Source organism: Dendrobates tinctorius, unplaced genomic scaffold (assembly GCF_039654945.1).
Source record: "Dendrobates tinctorius isolate UK_male_01 unplaced genomic scaffold, ASM3965494v1 ptg000004l, whole genome shotgun sequence".
In the NCBI taxonomy this organism is placed as follows: Eukaryota; Metazoa; Chordata; class Amphibia; order Anura; family Dendrobatidae; genus Dendrobates; species Dendrobates tinctorius.
Window position 1 is genome coordinate 19163035 of NW_027361672.1, and position 20000 is coordinate 19183034.

Consider the following 20000-nt stretch of genomic DNA (forward strand, 5'->3'; position numbering starts at 1 on the left):
GGTGGCAGCCTCCATTCTGTCCATTTGTCACCTTGCCTTCACTAGGTGTGTTGGTGTTGTATGTGCAACATGGCAAACAGTCTGACTTTCAACACAACTGAGCAGGTTCTCTTCAACTGGCTTTTGTCACGCCGCTTTGGCCAACCATACCCAGTGATAGTGGATCCGCGGAGGAGGAGACGCATGTGGGTACATTCACTTTTGAGGCAACGACTCACAAGAGTTAATTTTCACGGCCTCTATTCTTCTCTGCGGGAGCATCATATCAAATTCTACCAATACTGTCGAATGAGCCTTGCAACATTTGATCCACTCTTGGAGACAGTATGCCCTGGGATAACCTTTCAGGACACAAGGATGTTCAAAGCTATATCTGCAGAGGAGCGACTTCTTCTCACAATACGGTATGTACTACACAACCATATTCTCTATGTTCATAATGTGTTGGGCAAAGTTTGAATTTTTGCCTTCTTGTAGTAAGTTTTAGGCCCTCATCTTAGTCCACATATGTTTCAACTTACCGACCCAAATGTTATGTGGAATATGTACTGAATATCACTTACTTATTGTGCAAAGCAAGATGTGTGTGTTATTTGCTCTGAAATCTTACCAAGTTTGGTATATATGGACCTGTTTGTTTTGTAAAAGTGTGCATTCGACAATCATCATTTTCTGTTGTTCTTCAGCTTCCTGGCCACTGGCCTGTCTTATGCTGCCCTCCACCATGAGTTTCTGATTGGAAGATCAACCATATCAGGCATAGTCAGGTCAACATGTAGTGAAATATGGACAAGACTATATCAAGTCGTCATGCCCGAGGCCAGGATGGAAGACTGGTTGAGGATATCAAGGGACTTTGATGAAGAATGCCAGTTTCCAAATTGGATTGCGGCCCTTGATGGCAAACATATCCGGGTGTGTAAGCCGCCGGACTCTAGCTCGCAATTCTTCAATTACAAACAATACTTTTCTGTCGTATTGTTGGCTGTGGCCGACCCTCAATACAAGTTTATAATTGTTGACATTGGGGCCTATGGAAGGACGGGAGACTCTAGAGTATTCAATACTTCCATTAATATTCCATGTAATATGTCTCAGAAACGCATAAGGTAGCCTTGCCTGTCATGGTGTCTTAATCATATGATTTGAAAACCATCATAAGAAATGTTAGTATTATCTGCTTTAGCTCATTTTGATGATGGAGAAAACCTATTTTTTACTTTGGATTGGGATTTTGAGCACCAGCTCAAACACACTGGACATCTCCTCCCATCAGACCGCTTAAGAACACTCATGTACAGTATGGGTTTACAATTTCCATGTTTTTAGCCACTTATAAATTGTGGAATGTTGGGAAAGGAGAAGGCGGAGGAGCAGCCTGTGGTTGCTGCTGACTACTTTGAGCAACATCGCCCTTTGTGGGTGCATACTGTTACCCATGGTGTTGGTACTGACCTTCCTCCTGTGCTTGTTGGGGGTAGTGGCCATAGTAATACTGCTGAGGGGCATCTTGTTGGGGCGGGTAGGCCCGTGTCTCATACCCACCAATATAGCCATGTCGTCCCCAACCAGGTCGGGACCAGCCTCCAACACTGGGTAGGAACAAGTGGCCATATTGGTGGGGTTGGCTAGAGCCAGAAATCTGTTGCTGCTGTTGGGAAGGTCGGGTAGGGGGAGGAAGGGGGTGAGGTGTAGGCCCACGTATTTGAGGATGTTCAGACCCTGCTTGACCAAGCATCTGTGTGGGTGGTCTCATGCGCATTAGATTTCTGGGGAAAAGCTGCCACCTCTCCAGATATTCGAAAAGCTCATATGGGGTATTGGGGGGGTGCTTGCATCAAGCAGGATCTGAAAACATCCCCGAATACGGAGCCTGACCTCACGGGAAAGGGCACGGAGATAAAGGGCCAGGCTATGTGAGTAGGCCTCCTCCCCATCATCTGGAGTGACTCGAGATAAATAATTTAGGACCCCTGTGTCCACATTGGTCCTGCTATCTTGAACAGCGACCTGGCACCTTCTTCGGCCTCACCGGGATGTAACAGCAGCCAGTGGGGAGCCCCGGATCTGGGCAGTTGGGCTGCTGCTCAAGTTGCCCTGCTCCTCCAGGATGGGTGATGGGGCAGCAGCAGACGGTCCTGGTGGTGTGGTTTGTTGGGCAGCCAATGGGTTCTCCTGTGATGACTCATCTTCACCCATGCTTCTTGTAGGGGGAGAAGATGGGCCAGCCACCTCATCCTCTACAGGATCAATTATGGGCTCTGTCTCTGAGCCCGTTCCTCGATCTGTAAGGTTGGATTGAGTTCTGTTATGAAATAGAACAGAGGCAAAAATACATCAATATTTTTGGCCCTGTAAAGTATTGGTGTAATGTGGTGTGAGGTATGTACTTACGGTCTCAGATCCAGAATTGGGGCGAGGAAGGAGAGGCGATAATAATACACATATTTGCATTTCACGTAGCCCGCATCCCCACTACTGGACCACTGCTGACGTTCCCGGCGGTATTGGTCCCGGATGCTTCACCAGCATTTCGTCACATCTTCCACTGCACTGTGACAGGAAATATTCTCAATTTCACATATTTGATCGGTCACATTTGCTACCAGTAGTCAAGGCATGTGGCCTTCTGGGGTGTGCTTTCTAGCCAGGCTGGCATATCTAATTGGCCCATCCAGGCCAGATACACAGGGTCAGAATAGTTTATGTATCAATTAACTACACTTAATAACTTGGTTGGCTAAGAGGAAGAGGAGCTTGTGGCCTGGGCAAAATTATGGCAGTGTGAAACTATGTGTCACATCAAAATCTACCCGCCTCATGAGGCAAAAAGGAGAAGGACAGGAAGGGGAGGGGGGCAGAATCTGTAATCATTTTTGTTTGTGAGGTAATTTAAATCATTTTTGGGCCTTGTACTTACTCAGTTTCTGCTGCTCCTCATGTGGCCGATCACCAAAGTCATGGAACATCTGGCGACATATGCGCCTCCATGACGCCTCCTTTCTTGCCCGGTTGGCATAATTGTCATCCCTTTGGTCCCAAAGTTCTGGCCGCTCCTGCACTAATACTATAAGCATCTCGACCTTAAGGAAATATGGCGCCTTGACGCTGCATGACTCCGTGGAGGATGACTTCCTGGATGTCTGGAGCGCTTTTTGAGCTCAATTGCCTGTCTAGGCTTCCTGATGATGGATTGGGGCATTTCCTGTCACCAGTCAAAAGACCTGCGTATTTCTCGCAAGTCACACGTGTGGTCCATGTGTAATCCGTATTTTTTGCGCACCCATAGACTTGCATTGGCATATTACGGGCGTAGTACGCTGACAATCGCAGCATGCTGTGATTGGCACGGACCGTAGAATACGGACGAGAAATATACGGCTGTTGGGAGCAAACCCATAGAGAATCATTTGTCCGTGTGTAATGCGTGCTTTTCGCGCCTCTCATTCGTCCGTATTCCTCGCCAGTGTGACCCCGGCCTTTGGGAAAGCATGTGAGATCACACTGACCTTTTCCTTGACACTTTAATCCCCACATTATACATACACCATTCTCACACAGGTACAGCCAATCCACCTATCTATCGCAAGGCACCCAGACTTGTATGCTTTATAATATTTCCTGGAAATGTCACCCCCAAAGTAGGTTCTGAATCCAGCCACCCTGTTGCCTGTGAATTCATAAAATAATAAATTGGTGATAGTGTTAGCATGTAAAGGTGATTATTATACATGATGCATGAACATAGCTGCATAGAACTGATGAGCTAAGAGACAGCAGTTTTTTTCAAATGTTCAAATAAACCTGTTCTTAAAGCAGATTTTGAGCTTTTTGTGGATGGCTCCAGATAACACCTGGATGGTCAATTCTGCACTGGACATGTGATATTATCCTCACATAAAGTAATAACATTTGAACCACTCTCTGCTCACATGTCAGTCAGAAGGCAGTCATGAAAGCGGGAAGACTGGCAAAGGGTAAAACAGCCAGTGTTTACATAGACGAGTTACGCATTACGTTTTGTCCATGACTATGGTCTTACCTGGAGAAGAACTTACCTTACATCACTTATTAAGTCCATTAAACATGCAGAACTGATAAAGCAATTAATGGAGACACAATCAAAGTGAAAACACACAAAAAGTGACTCCCTGGTGGTATAGGGCAACAGAAAGAGGGATAAGGCTGCTCAAGCAGCACAGTTGCTTGGGAAACAGAGGATGGTAGCACGGAATCAGAAATGCCTCAGCAAATCCTTGAGGGAATCCTCAAATGCCTCAAACAGCAGACAGATAAGGAAAACTCACAGAAACTTGGAGCTGAGATTAATTCAAATTGAGTATGAGACAGGAGGCATAAGGTTGTGATTACTAAGGTCCAGGTTCCTCATGATAGCCCAAAACTTGTGTTGAGCAAGCGTTCTTGCCAATACTCGATCATCGCCATAACATCTCACTGCTCGACATGCTGGGAGCTCGTTGAGTATTTCCAGTGATTGACTGGCCGCACAGGGTCAACAGGTCTATATCAGACCTGGTGCCACCATGCTTGTCACAGTCTGCTCTGGAATTAGTCAGTGTAAGGAGAGTTGCTGCTGATCTAGGGACAGTGTTGTGAATTCGCTTCCTAGCCTACCTCTGGTTACTAGTGAAGGTAGTGGAGCTGGTTGCATTGACAGAGGGGTAGCAAGTTCTCTTTCTGGGCTCCCTCTGGTGGTGACTGGAGGTAAGGGAGCTGATCATATTAACAGAGGCTAGCCAGCTGATAATGAGGAGGACAATTGGAGATCTGGAGTTTCTGACTGGATTTAAGACAGCCGACTCCCTCTATCCCTGCTGGTGATTTTTTCCTTCCTCCTGAGATCTTAGTTTCCAGCTCAGTCCCTGCATGCTCACATTTGATCTGGTTTTGTCTATTTCAGTTTTGTGTGGTCAGCCAGCACCTGCTGGGGCTGTGCTGAATCTCCATCCATATGTTACTGCTTGTGCCAGTTTGTTTTTGTCCCTTATTAGATTGGCCTCTTTTTTGCTCTGCTTTCAGAATATACCAGAGTGCTGATATAGTGCGCGAAGTCATGCGACTTCAGTATTTTTCTATCAGACGTGTTGGACATTTTTTGCAGGGTTTTTTGCGTGATTGCAGATAATGTCTTTCCTTTCCTGTCCTGTCTAGTTAGTGTGGGCCCCATCATTTGCTCAGTCTATTTTCCTATCTGCGTTTGTGTTTTCATCTTGTCTCACCGACAATATATGTTTGAGGGCTATCTATTCCTTTGGTGTCCGCTCTGGGGCAGTTTAGATTTCCCCTTTCTTGCTTTAGGCTTATTTAGCTCTCTGGCTGTGTCGAGGCGTACGTAGGTACGCTCCATGGCTACTGCTAGTTGTGTGGATAGGATCAGGGGTCTGCAATCCACTTAGTTACCAACCTCTCTGGTTTTCTGTGGCTTAGCTTGGTCTTGCTCACCTCTTCGGTGACCCAATCATAACAGGACAGATTTTTTGCTTCGTTCTTAGTGTGGGTATACCATACCTAATACACTTATCCATCTCAACTAACAGTCCTTATAAGGACTAATAAAGCTGCATAGATATCAGTGCTAGGCAGGCAGTGTATGTGGCAGAATTCAGTGCATATAGCAAGAGGGTCCATTCCAGTTCTGTCTGCTGTTGCTGCTATCTATTACAGATATTTGTAGACATTTTTTTTAGGATCTTACTCCTGATTATTTGTTTTAAAAGCAATCCAGAGAACACCGTTTTTCTGCTCCATTTGCTTGTTGGCTCTACAGAATACAGCCAGATCCATTCAATATTACGACCGGGGCAAATTTTACAATTCTGACCACTGTCCCTTTATGAGGTTATAACTCTGAAACGCTTCCATGGATCCCGGTGATTCTGACAAGGTTTTCTCGTGACATATTTTACTTCATGTTAGTGGTAAAATTTCATTCATATAACTTGCGTTTATTTGTGAAAAAAATGGAAATTTGGTGAAAATTTTGAAAATTTCGCAATTTTCCAAATTTGAATTTTTATGCCCTTAAATCACAGAGATACGGCACACAAAAAACTTAATAAATAACATTTCCCACATGTTTACTTTACATCAGCACAATTTTGGAACCAAAAATTTTTTGTTAGGAAGTTATAAGGGTTAAAAATTGACCAGCGATTTCTCATTTTTGCAACACCATTTTATTTTTACGGACCACATCACATTTGAAGCCACTTTGAGGGGTCTATATGATAGAAAATACCCAAAAGTGACACCATTCTAAAAACTGCACCCCTTAAGGTGCTCAAAACCACATTCAAGAAGTTTATTAACCCTTTAGGTGCATCACAGGAATTTTTTGAATATTTAAAAAAAAATGAACATTTAACTTTTTTTCACAAAAAAAATACTTCAGGTTCAATTTTTTTATTTTACCAAGGGTAACAGGAGAAATTGGACTGCAAAAGTTATTGTGCAATTTGTCCTGAGTACGCTAATACCTGATATGTGGGTGGAAACCACTTTTTTGGCGCATGGCAGACCTCAGAAGGGAAGGAGCGCCGTTTGACTTTTTCAATGCAAAATTGGCTGGAATTCAGATCGGACGCCATGTCGCGTTTGGAGAGCCCCTGATGTACCTAAACAGTGGAAACCCCCCACAAGTGACCCCATTTTGGAAACTAGACCCCCCAAGGAACTTATCTAGATATGTGGTGAGAACTTTGAACCCACAAGGGCTTCACAGAAGTTTATAACGTACAGCGGTACAATTAAAAAATCATATTTTTTCCACAAAAATGATCTTTTCACCCTCAATTCTTATTTTTCCAAGGGTAACAGGACCCTAAAAGATATTGTGCAATTTGTCCTGAGTGCACTGATACCCCACATGTGGGGGTAAACCACTATTTGGTCACATGGCAGAGCTCAGAAGGGAAGCAGCGCCATTTGAAGTTTTTGGCTGGAATTGAGATCGGACACCAAGTCCCGTTTGGAAAGCCCCTGATGTACCAAAAAAGTAGAAACCCCCCACATATGACACCATTTTGGAAACTAGACCCCCCAAGGAACTTATCTAGATGTGTGGTGAGCACTTTGAACCCCCCAGTGCTTCACAGAAGTTTATAATGCCCGGGCGTGAAAATAAAAAAATCGTATTTTTTCCACAAGCATGATCTTTTAGTCACCAATTTATTTTCCCAAGGGTACAAGGAGAAATTGGACCCCAAAAGTTGTTGTCCAATTTGTCCTGAGCACGCTGACACCCCATATGTGGGAGAAAGCTACTGTATGGGCACAAGTCGTGGCTCGGAAGGGAAGTAGTGACGTTTTGGAATCCAACTTTGATGGAATGGTCTGCAGGTGTCATGTTGCCTTTGGAGAGCCCCTAATGTACCTAAACAGTGGAAACCCCCCACAAGAGACCCCATTTTGTAAACTAGTCCCCGTAAGGAACTTATCTTGATGTGTGGTGAGCACTTTGAACCCCCAAGGGCTTCACAGAAGTTTATAATGCCAAAGGCATGAAAATAAAAAAATCGTATTTTTTCCACAAACATGATCAATTAGTCTCCAATTTTTTTATTTTCCCAAGGGTAACAGGAGAAATTGGACCCTAAAATTTGTTGTCCAATTTGTCCTGAGTACCCTGATACCTCATATGTGGGAGAAAACTACTGTATGGGGACACGTCGGGGCTCGGAAGGGAAGCAGTGATGTTTTGGAATGCAGACTTTGATGGATTGGTCTGCGGGTGTCATGTGCGTTTGGAGAGCCCCTGATGTACCTAAACTATTGAAACTCCCCACAAGTGACCTCATTTTGGAAACTAGACCACCCACGGAACTTATCTAGATATGTGGTGAGCACTTTGAACCCCCAAGTGCTTCACAGAAGTTTATAATGCCTGGGCGTGAAAATAAAAAAATCATTTTTTTCCGCAAAAATGATATTTTTGCCCCCAATTTTTATTTTCCCAAGGGTAACAGGAGAAATTGGACCCCAAAAGTTGTTTTGCAATTTGTCCTGAGTATGCTGATACCCTATATGTGGGGGTAAAACACTGTTTGGGCGCATGGCAGAGCTTGGAAGGGATGGAGCACCATTTGACTTTTTCAACGCAGAATTGGCTGGAATTGAGATCAGACGCCATGTTGCATTTGGAGAGCCCCTGATGTGCCCAAACAGTGGAAGCCCCCAATTATAACTCCAATCCTAACCCCAACACACCCCTAACCCTAATCTCAGCCCTAACCCTAGCCCTAACCCTAACCCTAGTCCTAACCCTAGTCCTAACCCTACCCCTAACCCTAGTCCTAACCCTACCCCTAACCCTAGCCCTAACCCTAGCCCTAACCCTAGCCCTTACCCTAACCCTTACCCTAACCCTAGCCCTAACCCTAACCCTAATGGGAAAATGGAAATAAATACATTTTTTTAATTTTATTATTTTTCCCTAACTAAGGGGGTGATAGCGGGGGGTTTGATTTACTATTTATGGCGGTTTTTATGTTTGGCAGCTGTTACACGCTAAAAGACGCTTTTTATTGTAAAAATAGTATTTGCATCACCACATACTGAGAGCTATAATTTTTCCGTATTTTGACCCGAGTCATGTGAGGTCTTATCTTTTGCGGGACGAGTTGATGTTTTTATTGGTACCATTTTCGGGCACGTGACATTTTTTTATCGCTTTTTATTCCGATTTTTGGGACGCAGAATGAACACAAACCAGTGTTTCATGAATTTCTTTTGGGGGGGTGCGCTTACACCGTTCCGCGTGCGGTAAAATTGATAAAGCGGTTTTATACTTTGGGTCAGTACGGTTACAGCGATACCTCATTTAGGTCTATTTTTTATGTTTTGGCGGTTTTATGCAATGAAAACTATTTTATATAAAAAATAATTATTTTTGCATCGCTTTATTCTGCGAGCTATAACTTTTTAATTTTTTTTTGCGGATGACGCTATATGGCGGCTCGTTTTTTGCCGGACAAGCTGACATTTTCAGCAGTACCATGGATATTTATATGCGTCTTTTTGATCGCGCTATGGCACTTTTTGTTCGGTGGTATGATAATAATCATTATTTTTTGCTTCGTTTCTATTTTATTATTTAAGGGGTTCACTAAAGGGGTTAACTAATGGGACAGTTTTAAAGGGTGGGTTGTTACGGACGCGGCGATACCAAATATGTGTACTTTTATTGTTTGTTTTTTTATTTTCAAAAAATGAATTTATTGGGGAATATTTTTTTTTTTTTACTAATTTATTTAGCGATTTTTTTAAAAATTATTTTTCCACTTTTTTTTAACTTTATTACATTGTCCCAGGAGGGACATCACTGTCCTGTGACAGATCGCTGATCTGTCACATCACAGATCAGAGATCTGTCACAGGCACTGCTGCAGACATCCTCATGACTGTGCTTTGCAGGCAGTGAGGAAGTCAGCTCCCTACAGGCCCCCGAAGGTCCCCGCCGCCATCTTGGATACGGGGGCCTGTAGGGAAAGAGCCCCCCGCAGCAGCGCTGCCGTGGGGGGCTCAGGGAAGCACGGAGGGAGCCCCCGCCCTGACGATGCTTCCCTTTAACCCCCGGTACACCGCGATCGTGTTTGATCGCGGTGTACAAGGGGTTAACGTGTCGGGGGCGGTCCTGACCGCTCCTGACACATTGTGCCAGGTGTCAACTGTGATAATCAGCTGACACCCAGCCGCGATCAGCGGCGCTCACCACATGAGCGCCGCTGATCGCTATGATGTACTATCCCGTCCCAGGGAATTAAGTCCCAGGGCACATGGACGGGATAGTAAGTCTCATGGCAGAAAGGGGTTAAACTGGGGTATGTCCATTCCACGGATCGCATATCAGTGCACTCAAAATTGTGCCATTTCAGGCCTCCATTTAAAGTTTTTTGCAGTGTCTTACCCAACTTATTGACACCAGTTTGCTGAAAAAAAATAGTTACCTACTGGCCAGATATTTCAAACTGTGGTTTGTCCGTTCCATGGATCACATATCAATGTGCTCAAAATTGTTCCATTTCAGGACTCCATTTAATGTTTTTTGCAGTGTCCTACCCAAGTATTGACACCAGTTTCCTGAAAAATAATAGTTACCTGCAGGCCAGATATTTTTAACTGGTGCTTGTCTGTCACATGGATCACATATGAGTGCGCTCAAAATTGTGCCATTTGTAATGAACATGGAAAATATTGCCCTCAATTTAAAATGGACAAGGTGCCTGGCAAGTGATGGGGAACTGGACATGATGGTGATGATGATCGTGCATGCAGAGGCCGAGGCTGTGGCCGTGGGCAAGCTGAAATTGTGTCACAACAACCACCCACATCTTCTCACCCAACCTTCCTTTCCCAATTACTAGGGGACCACAGAAGAACACTACTATTGAACCCAGAGCAGTGTCAAAAGGTTGTTGGTTGGATAGCGGATAATGCTCCCAGTCACTTTTCCACCACCACTACCACCCTGTCTTCCACACGGTCAAGTCTCAGTAGCTGTGAGTCTGGATCACATATTCCACACCCTCATCCTCTTTCCTCCCGCCATGCCGTGTGCACGGAGACAACTGATACCACACTTGGACACTCCAAAGAAGCTGTTCACATTTGCATTTATAGATTCTGGCCTCTCACCCAGTCCACGTGAAGTGGGCAAGAGGAGATTGCATGTAGCGATGCCAAATACTTGAGCAGCCACAGTCACACAAAGGCAACGGTGGGAAAGTGTCACAAGAGGTGGACGATGATGAAACATAATTGCCAGAAAGTCAGGAGGAGGACCAGGGTGTGTAAGTGGAAGACTAGGTGGTGGATGATATAGTAACTGACCCAAGCTGGCAGGAGGAATTGCAGAGCAATGACAGCAGCACACAGGGGGAGGGAGGCGTAGCACCCCAACAGGCAGGAAGAAGCAGTGTAGTTGCCACAGGCAGAAGGTGGACAACTGTTCTGCATTACACCAACACAAAAGAAGTTTCCAGTCCTACTGTTAGGTCCTCCCAGGCCTGGTTGTTTTTTAAAGACTCTGCCGATAACCCCAAAAAGGCCATTTGCACCACCTGCCAGGCCAGCATCAACAGGGGTAACAAAACTTCCAGTCTGACCACCACCAGCATGATCAAGCACATGGCAGCAATGCACCTGACTTTGTGGGCCAAACCCCAGGGCCCAGGAACAGTGTCTGTGGGTGACACCACTTCTTCTTCCACTGTTGTGGATGTAAGCTAATCCCCTGTCCATAGTGCATTCGAAGATGCCTCCTGCCCTGCACCTGTCATTGCACACACTCATTTAGCACCATCATCAAGCATGTCCACATCCTTGTCCCACTGCAGCGTTCAGTTGTCCATACCCCAGTCCATGTAATGCAAGCGCAAATACGCAGCCAACGCCCCACAGGCCACACTACTAAATTCACACATTTCTCGACTACTTGCACTTGGAATGTTGCCTTTTAGGCTCGAGGAGACTGAAGCGTTTCGCAACATTATGGCTACGGCCATCTCTCAGTACTCGGTCCCCAGCCACCACTATTTCTCTGGGTGTGCCATCCCCGCATTACATAAGCACGTGTCCCACAACATTAGCAGTGCCCTCAATAATGCAGTTACTGGGAAAGTCCACCTAACCACAGACATGTGGACAAGTGCTTGTGGGCAGGGACAATACATCTTGCTGACTGCACACTGGGTTAACATAGTGGAAGCCGGGACCTAGTCAGACCTTGGGATGGAACACGTCCTCCCGATGTCAAGGATTGCGGGCCCTACGTCAATCAGGGTTGCCACCACATTCTACAGCTCCTGCACCTCATCCTCCTCCTTTTCTTCAGCCTCCATCTTCGAAATAACCACATCAGTCACAAGCTGGAAGCACTGCAGCACCGCCTCAGCCAAGTGGCAACAGTCTATGCTGAAGCTAATGTGCTTACGTTAAAAAAACTCACAATGCTGAAGAGTTGAGGACAGCTCTGAAAGAGCAGGCAGATCTGTGGCTGACACCGCTGAACCAACAGCCAGGAATGGTTGTGTGTGACAATGGCTGGAACTTGGTGGCAGCTCTGAGGTGAGGCGAGCTCATACACATGTACCATACCTGGCCCATGTGTGTGGTTCAGCGGTTTCTCAAAACCTACCCAGAGTTGCCGGATCTGCTTGTCAAAGTATGCCACCTGTGTTCCCATTTTAGAAAGTCTGCTACAGCTTTCACCGTGCTTGCCGTGCTTCAGCAGTGTTCGCAGCTTCCGGCTCACTGACTGGTGTGTGATGTCCCCACGCATTGGAACTCTACACTGCAGATGTTGGAAAGATTTTGTAAGCAGAAGAGGGCAGTTGTTGACTACCAGCATCAACAAGGCCATTGGTATTCAGTTCAGACTCCACACATAAGACCTCAGGAGTGGACATGGATGTCAGACATACGTATCATCCTCCAAAACTTTGAGGACTCCACCAAAATTAGAGTCACCATCCCGCTTCTCTGTGTTCTGAAACGCTCTCTGCTCACAATACAAAGAGGATGCATTTCAGGCGCAGCATGAAGAGATGAAGCAAGGAACCATACAGGGTGATTGCACACAGCCCAGCCACATCTCAACGTGGATTGGGTGACAATGAGAAAGAGGAGGAGGAAGAAGAACAGAAGCTAGTTTCATGTGCTATACACTGTGCTATGTGCACAACTGTCATACCGTCTGTTCAGCTTGGATGGCCTGAGGACAGGGAGGAGCAGGAGGGGGAGGAGAGCATGGTCAGTCATCTTCTTTGTGAGGTCAAAGAAGTTTTGCCTGTTAGCAGTCTGGCACACATGGCTGAGTTTATGTAATGCTGCCTTTCTCATCACCCTCGCATTCTCCAAATTTTGGGTGACAGTCATTAATGGTTAGTGACACTTCTAGACCCATGCTACAAGGAGAACTTTCTATCTCTTATTCCTGAGGTGAACAGGTCTACTAAAATTGGGCAGCACCAAAGGGCCCTTGTTGAGGAATTATTAAAAAAATTCCCATCTGAAAATGCTGGCAGCAGAGGTCACAGTTCATTGGGCAACCAAAGAGTACAAGGGAGACAGACACAAATCCAATCCAGCAGAGGCAGGGGAACACTGGCAAAATTCTGGGAGAGTTTTCTCAGACCCCCTATGCACAGGCCCTGAGGCACGAAGTACTCTCACAAGGAGTGCAAAATTTTGGAAGATGCTGAAGAAGTACCTTGCTGACCATACCAACATACTCCGTGATTCCCCTGTGTCTTATAATTATTGGGTATCCAAGCTGGATACGTGGCATGAACTGGCTCTCTAAGCCTTGGAGGTCCTGCCCTGCCCTGCCGGTAGCATCTTATTAGAGCGAGTTTTTAGTGCCGCTGGTGGAAATATAACTGATAAACACATCTGCCTGTCAACTGAAAATGCTGACAGGCTGACACTTGTAAAAATGAACAAGGGCTGGATTAGGCCAGACTTCTCAACACTCAATTATAGCAGCGTAGCCTAAACTCAAATCCAGTGTCTTTTCTTAGGAGGTCTATTCCCATGCACTTCTTCACACCCACACATGGGTGTTATGATTTGGTGACCGAGGAGGATTACCGGGGAATTAGCTAAGCAACCAGGAAACCAGAATGGTTGGCAACTTAGCGGATTGCAGACCCCTAAACCTAACAACACAACTAGCATTAGCCGTAGCAAGCATTAGCAAGAAAGGAGAAAGCTAAACTGCCCGGATTAGAACCCCAAAGGATTAGATAGCCCCCAAACATTTATTGTTGGTGAGACAAGATGAGGCAAAAATGAAGGCAGAAAATAGAGTGAGCAAATGATGGGGCCCAGACTGTCTAGATAGGACAGGACAGAAAAGATACTGTCTGCAATCATGCAAAAACCCTAAAAAATCCAACACATCTGATATACAAAAACACTGAAGCCACACGACCTCTCCCCTGCTAGATCAGCATTCTGGTGTGAACTGGAAGCAAAGCAAAAGATACTAATATAGCAGGGGATTAGCAATACTGAACAGAATGACATAAGCTGTGACATATGAGCGGGGTCCAGCATAAATCCCAGCAGGGAATAATGCTGAACCCACAAAGCAAAGCAGAAAGCAAAGAAAGGCAAAAACTATATCAAATGCAAAAGATTTGGCAAACAAATAGCTTATCTGAATGATGCAAGACCAGGGAGGGGCAAAAGCAGACTTCACAATGCACAGGAAGACAAACAAATCACCAGCAGCAACTGAAGGAAGCTTGCTCACTTAAATCCTCCCAGTCAGTAACCCCTGACTTCCTATCATCGTCCTCAGGTGACAGACTTCTGTCAATATGACCAGCTCCACTACCCGCGTCAACCACCAGAGGGCGCCCCAACTCAGAAGTCAGATCAAGAGAGTACACAACACATGGTATATGCTTCCTGATTTTTGATCTTTGCTGTTGTCCTCCTCCTCATCCTTATCCTCCACCACCGTATCACCAGGGTGACTGTGGTCTGTGATACAACACCCATATAATTTTTTTAAAAGGGTGCTTATTATGCACATAAAAAAATGGTTATACAGTATGTTCATGCATACCCCCCAGGGCTAAATATTTGTCAGCCCATACACTTCATGCATGGGCATTACAAATATAGGAGACCAGCTCCTTTCTAATGGGAACATTTCTTTATGAGGCCCACCTCCATTTCTTTTCAAAGGGGCATTGGAATGCCTCCAATTTTTTTGCATCCCTTGCATTCACTGCATAGGAAAACATTATGGGACACCCACATCCTAATAATGTGAACATTGTTTTCAGGAGGCACTCTTGTACGTCTCTTCAAAGGGGAAATAGAGTGCCACCAACTATTTGGCAGCCCTTGCATTCACTGCATAGGCAAATACTATGGGAGACCCACTTCCTAATAATGGGAACATTTTTCATGAGGCCCTCTTCTTCGTCTCTTCCAAGAGGCATTGGAGTGCCTCCAAATTTTGGTAGCCCTTGCATTCACTGCATAGGCAAACACTAAGGGAGAACCACTTCATAATGGGAACATTGTTTTCAGGAGGCCCTCCTGTATATCTCTTCAAAACGGTATTGGGTGCGTCTAAATTTTGGGCACGCCTTGAATTCACTGCATAGGCAAAACGTTTGGGAGAATCACTTCCTAATAATAGTAACATTGTTTTCAGGAGGCCCTCCTGTATGTTTCTTCAAAGAGGTATTATGGTATGTCCAAATTTTTGGCAGCTCTTGCATTCACTGCATAGATAAACAGTATGGGAGAACCACTTCCTAATAATGGGAACATTGTTTTCCGGAGGCCCTGCTGTACGTCTCTTCAAAGGGGTGTTATTGTGCGTCCAAATTTTTGGCAGCTCTTGCGTTCACTGCATAGGCAAATACTATGGGAGAACCACTTAATAATATTGGTAAAATTGTTTTCAGGAGGCCCTCTTTTACTTCAAAAGGGTATTGGGGTGCATCTAAATTTTGGGCAGCCATTGCATTCAGTGCATAGGCAAACAGTATGGGAGAATCACTTAATAATAATGGGAACATTATTTTCAGGAGGCCCACCTGTACATCTCTTCAAAGGGGTATTTTGGTGCGTCTAAATTTGGGCAGGCCTTGCATTCACTGCATAGATAAACAGTATGGGAACATTGTTTTCAGGACGCCCTGCTGTACGTCCCTTCAAAGGGGTACTATGGTGCATACAAATTTTTGGCTGCTCTTGTATTCACTGCTTTGGCAAACACTATGGGAGGCCCACTTTGTAATAATGGGAACAGTGTTTTCAGGAGGCCCTCCTGTACGTCTCTTCAAAGGGGTATTGGGGTGCGCCTAAATTTTGGGCAGGCCTTGCATTCACTGCATATGCAAACAGTATGGGAGACCCACTTCCTAATAATGGAACATTGCTTTCAGGATGCCCTCTTGTACGTCTCTTCAAAGGGGTATTGGGGTACACCTAATTTTGGGCAGGCCTTGCATTCACTGCATAGGCAAACCGTATGGAAGACCCACTTCCTAATAATGGGAACATTGTTTTCAGGAGGCCCTCTTGTAAGTCTCTTCAAAGGGTTATTGGGGTGCATCTAAATTTTGGGCAGCACTTGCATTCACTGCATAGGCAAATAGTATTGGAGACCTACTTCCTATTAATCAAAGAGGAGATCCCAAGAGGGAAAAAAACACCAAATTCCCTCGCTGCTATATTTCAACCATCAAATAGAGGAAATCCAGTAGATTGTAGAAATTGGTTCCAATATCAGTACTTTATTTATGGTACATACAGAGACAACATGTTTCGAGGTCCATTCAGTGACTTCTTCAGGTCGAATGTACATAATTTTCTGTACATTCGACCTGAAGAAGAGGTCACTGAATGGACCTCGAAACGTATGTACCATAAATAAAGTACTGATATTGGAACCAATTTCTACAATCTACTGGATTTCCTCTATTTGATGGTTGAAATATAGCAGCGCGGGAATCTGGTGTTTTTTTCCCTCTTGGGATCTCCTCTTTGAGCAATGGAAGCAGACACTGTCTGTCTACACCATCCTGCTGCAGCTTCATTGCATGTGACTGAGCGCATACAGTAGTTGTGGCTTTACACAACTATTGAGGGTGAGTACCCTGCACTATTTAATTTATATTCATTATATCTGCACTGGTAAGGCCCTATGGACGCGCTTTTGTGGTTTCTTTTATCTTTACTTCCTATTAATGGGAACATTGTTTTTACTAGGTCCTCTTGTACGTCTCTTGAAAGGGCTATTGGGGTTCATCTAAATTTTGGGCAAGCCTTGCATTCACTGCATAGACAATCAGTATGGGATAAGTGAAGAGTCTCTGCCAACTCAAAGCACTGGATTTTGGCCATTGCAGCTTAAAGGAGGGCACGATTTTCTCGGCTTTGATATCTCTTTAACAGTAAGAAAATGGGAAAGGCCATGAGTAGTGTTGAGCATTCCGATACTGCAAATATCGGGTATCGGCCGATATTCGCTGTATCAGAATTCCGATACCGAGTACCGATATTTTTTCAATATCGGATATCGGAATCGGAAGTTCACATAATGCAAAGAGCAACTGCTGTGGCTCTGATTGGCTGCCGAAATGACGTCATCATGTGCCCGGGTGTCTGTGCCGACCTGCCCGGGTGTCTGTGCCGGCCTGCCCAGGGGTCTGTACCGGCCTGCCCGGGGGTCTGTGCCGGCCTGCCCGGGGGTCTGTGCCGACTGCCCGGGGGTCTGTACCGGCCTGCTGGGGGGCTGTGCCGGCCTGCCGGTGGTCTGTGCCGACTTTCCGGGGGTCTGTGCAGGCTGCGGGGGTCTGTGCAAGCATCGTCTGATGGGACTACAAGTCCCATCGGGCGATGCCTGCTACCATGACGGTGATTGACACATTAGCCAATGATGGGACAGTAGTAGTCCCATCATCCGGCCTATGTGTTGAATGTAAAAAAAAAAAAAATACTTACTACATGCTACATAATGCTACATACATACTACATACATGCTACATACATACTACATGCATGCAACATACATACATACTACATATATACCACATGCATGCAACATGCATACTACATATATACTACATGCATGCAACATACATACATACTACATATATACCACATGCATGCAATATGCATACTACATATATACCACATATATACTACATGCATGCAACATACATACAACATATATACTACATGCATGCAACATGCATACAACATATATACTACGTGCATGCAACATACATATATAGTACATGCAACATGCATACTACATATATACTACATGCATGCAACATACATACATACATCATATATACCACATATATACTACATGCATACTACATATATACCACATGCATGCAACATACATATATACAACATATATACTACATGCAACATACATACTACTAGTGTTGAGCATTCCGATACTGCAAATAACGGGTATCGGCCGATATTCGCTGTATCGGAATTCCGATACTGAGTACCGATATTTTTTCAATATCGGATATCGGAATCGGAAGTTCCCATAATGCAAAGAGCCACTGCTGTGGCTCTGATTGGCTGCCGAAATGGCGTTATCATGATGCGCGGTCTGTGCGCATCATGATGCCCTGTCAGTTCGGGCCTTCCGGGGGGTCTGTACCGGCCTGCCCGGGGGTCTGTGCCGGCCTGCCCGGGGGTCTGTACCGGCCTGCCCGGGGGTCTGTGCCGGCCTGCCCGGGGGTCTGTACCGGCCTGCCCGGGGGTCTGTGCCGGCCTGCCTGGGGGTCTGTGCCGGCCTGCCCGGGGGTCTGTCCAGCCTGCACGGGGGTCTGTGCCGGCCTGCCCGGGGGCCTGTGCCGACTGCCGGGGGGCTGTGCCGGCCTGCTGGTGGTCTGTGCCGGCCTGCCGGTGGTCTGTGCCGACTGTCCGGGGGTCTGTGCGGACTTCCGGGGGTCTGTACCGGCCTGCCAGGGAGCTGTGCTGGCCTCCGGGTGGTCTGTGCCGACTGTCTGGGGGTCTGTGCAGGCTGCGGGGGTCTGTGCAAGCAGCGTCCGATGGGACTACAAGTCCCATCGGACGATGCCTGCTACCATGACGGTGATTGACACATTAGCCAATGATGGGACAGTAGTAGTCCCATCATCCGGCCTATGTGTTGAATGTAAAAAAAAAAAAAAAAAATACATACTACATGCTACATACATACTACATACATGCTACATACATACTACATGCATGCAACATACATACATACTACATATATACCACATGCATGCAACATGCATACTACATATATACTACATGCATGCAACATACATACATACTACATATATACCACATGCATGCAACATGCATACTACATATATACCACATATATACTACATGCATGCAACATACATATATACTACATGCATGCAACATACATACATACTACAAATATACCACATGCATGCAACATGCATGCTACATATATACTACATGCATGCAACATACATACATACTACATACAATACATTCATACAATACATACATATAGACATACAGTACATATAACATAGAGTACATACTCACCATCACTTGTCACTTTGATCCCCAAAGCCATTGTCATCTTTGGAATAAATATTAAAATAACAAACAAACAATATACTCCCTGATCCGCAGAAATCCACGAGTGTCCCACGACGATCTTGTGTGGAGAACAGCAGCATCAGCTGATGCTACCGTTCTCTACGGACTCCAGGAAACCAGTGTCGGGAGGTAGGTATCCTTCTGGCTTGTATTCCTCCGCCACTGGTAAAAAAAAAAAAAAAAGTCCCTAGTCTCATTTTATGGCATTGATGTGTGAGAAATTTCACATGCAGCTTTTGCCATAAAGTGAGACTAGGGACTTTTTTTTTTTTACAGTGGCGGAGGAATACAGGGCGGAAGGATGCCTACCTCCCGACACTGGTTTCCTGGAGCCCATAGAGAACGGTAGCATCAGCTGATGCTGCTGTTGTCCATGCAAGATCGTCGTGGGACACTCGTGGATTTCTGTGGATCAGGGAGTACCGTATATACTCGAATATAAGCCGAGATTTTCAGCCCGCTTTTTTGGGCTGAAAGTCCCCCTCTCGGCTTATATTCGAGTCATATACACCGGGGGGTCAGAGGGGGAGGGGGGGCGGGGGTGTCAGGTCATACTTACCTGTCCTGATGCTGTGTCTTGAGCCCCCAGCTTCTCCCCGTGCTCTCTTTTCCTGCCTTCAGCGGTCACGTGGTGCCGCTCATTAAAACTCATGAATATGCGCATATCATGAGTTTTAATGAGCGGCACCAGGTGACCGCTGAAGGCAGGAAGAGAGAGCGCGGAGAAGCTGGGGGCTCTAGACACAGCGTCAGGACGGGTAAGTATAGCGATACTCACCTGTCCTGCGTCCATGGCTGCTTGCTGCTGTCTGTGTCTGTCATCGGTCAGTGACTTCAGACAGCAGAGGGCGCGG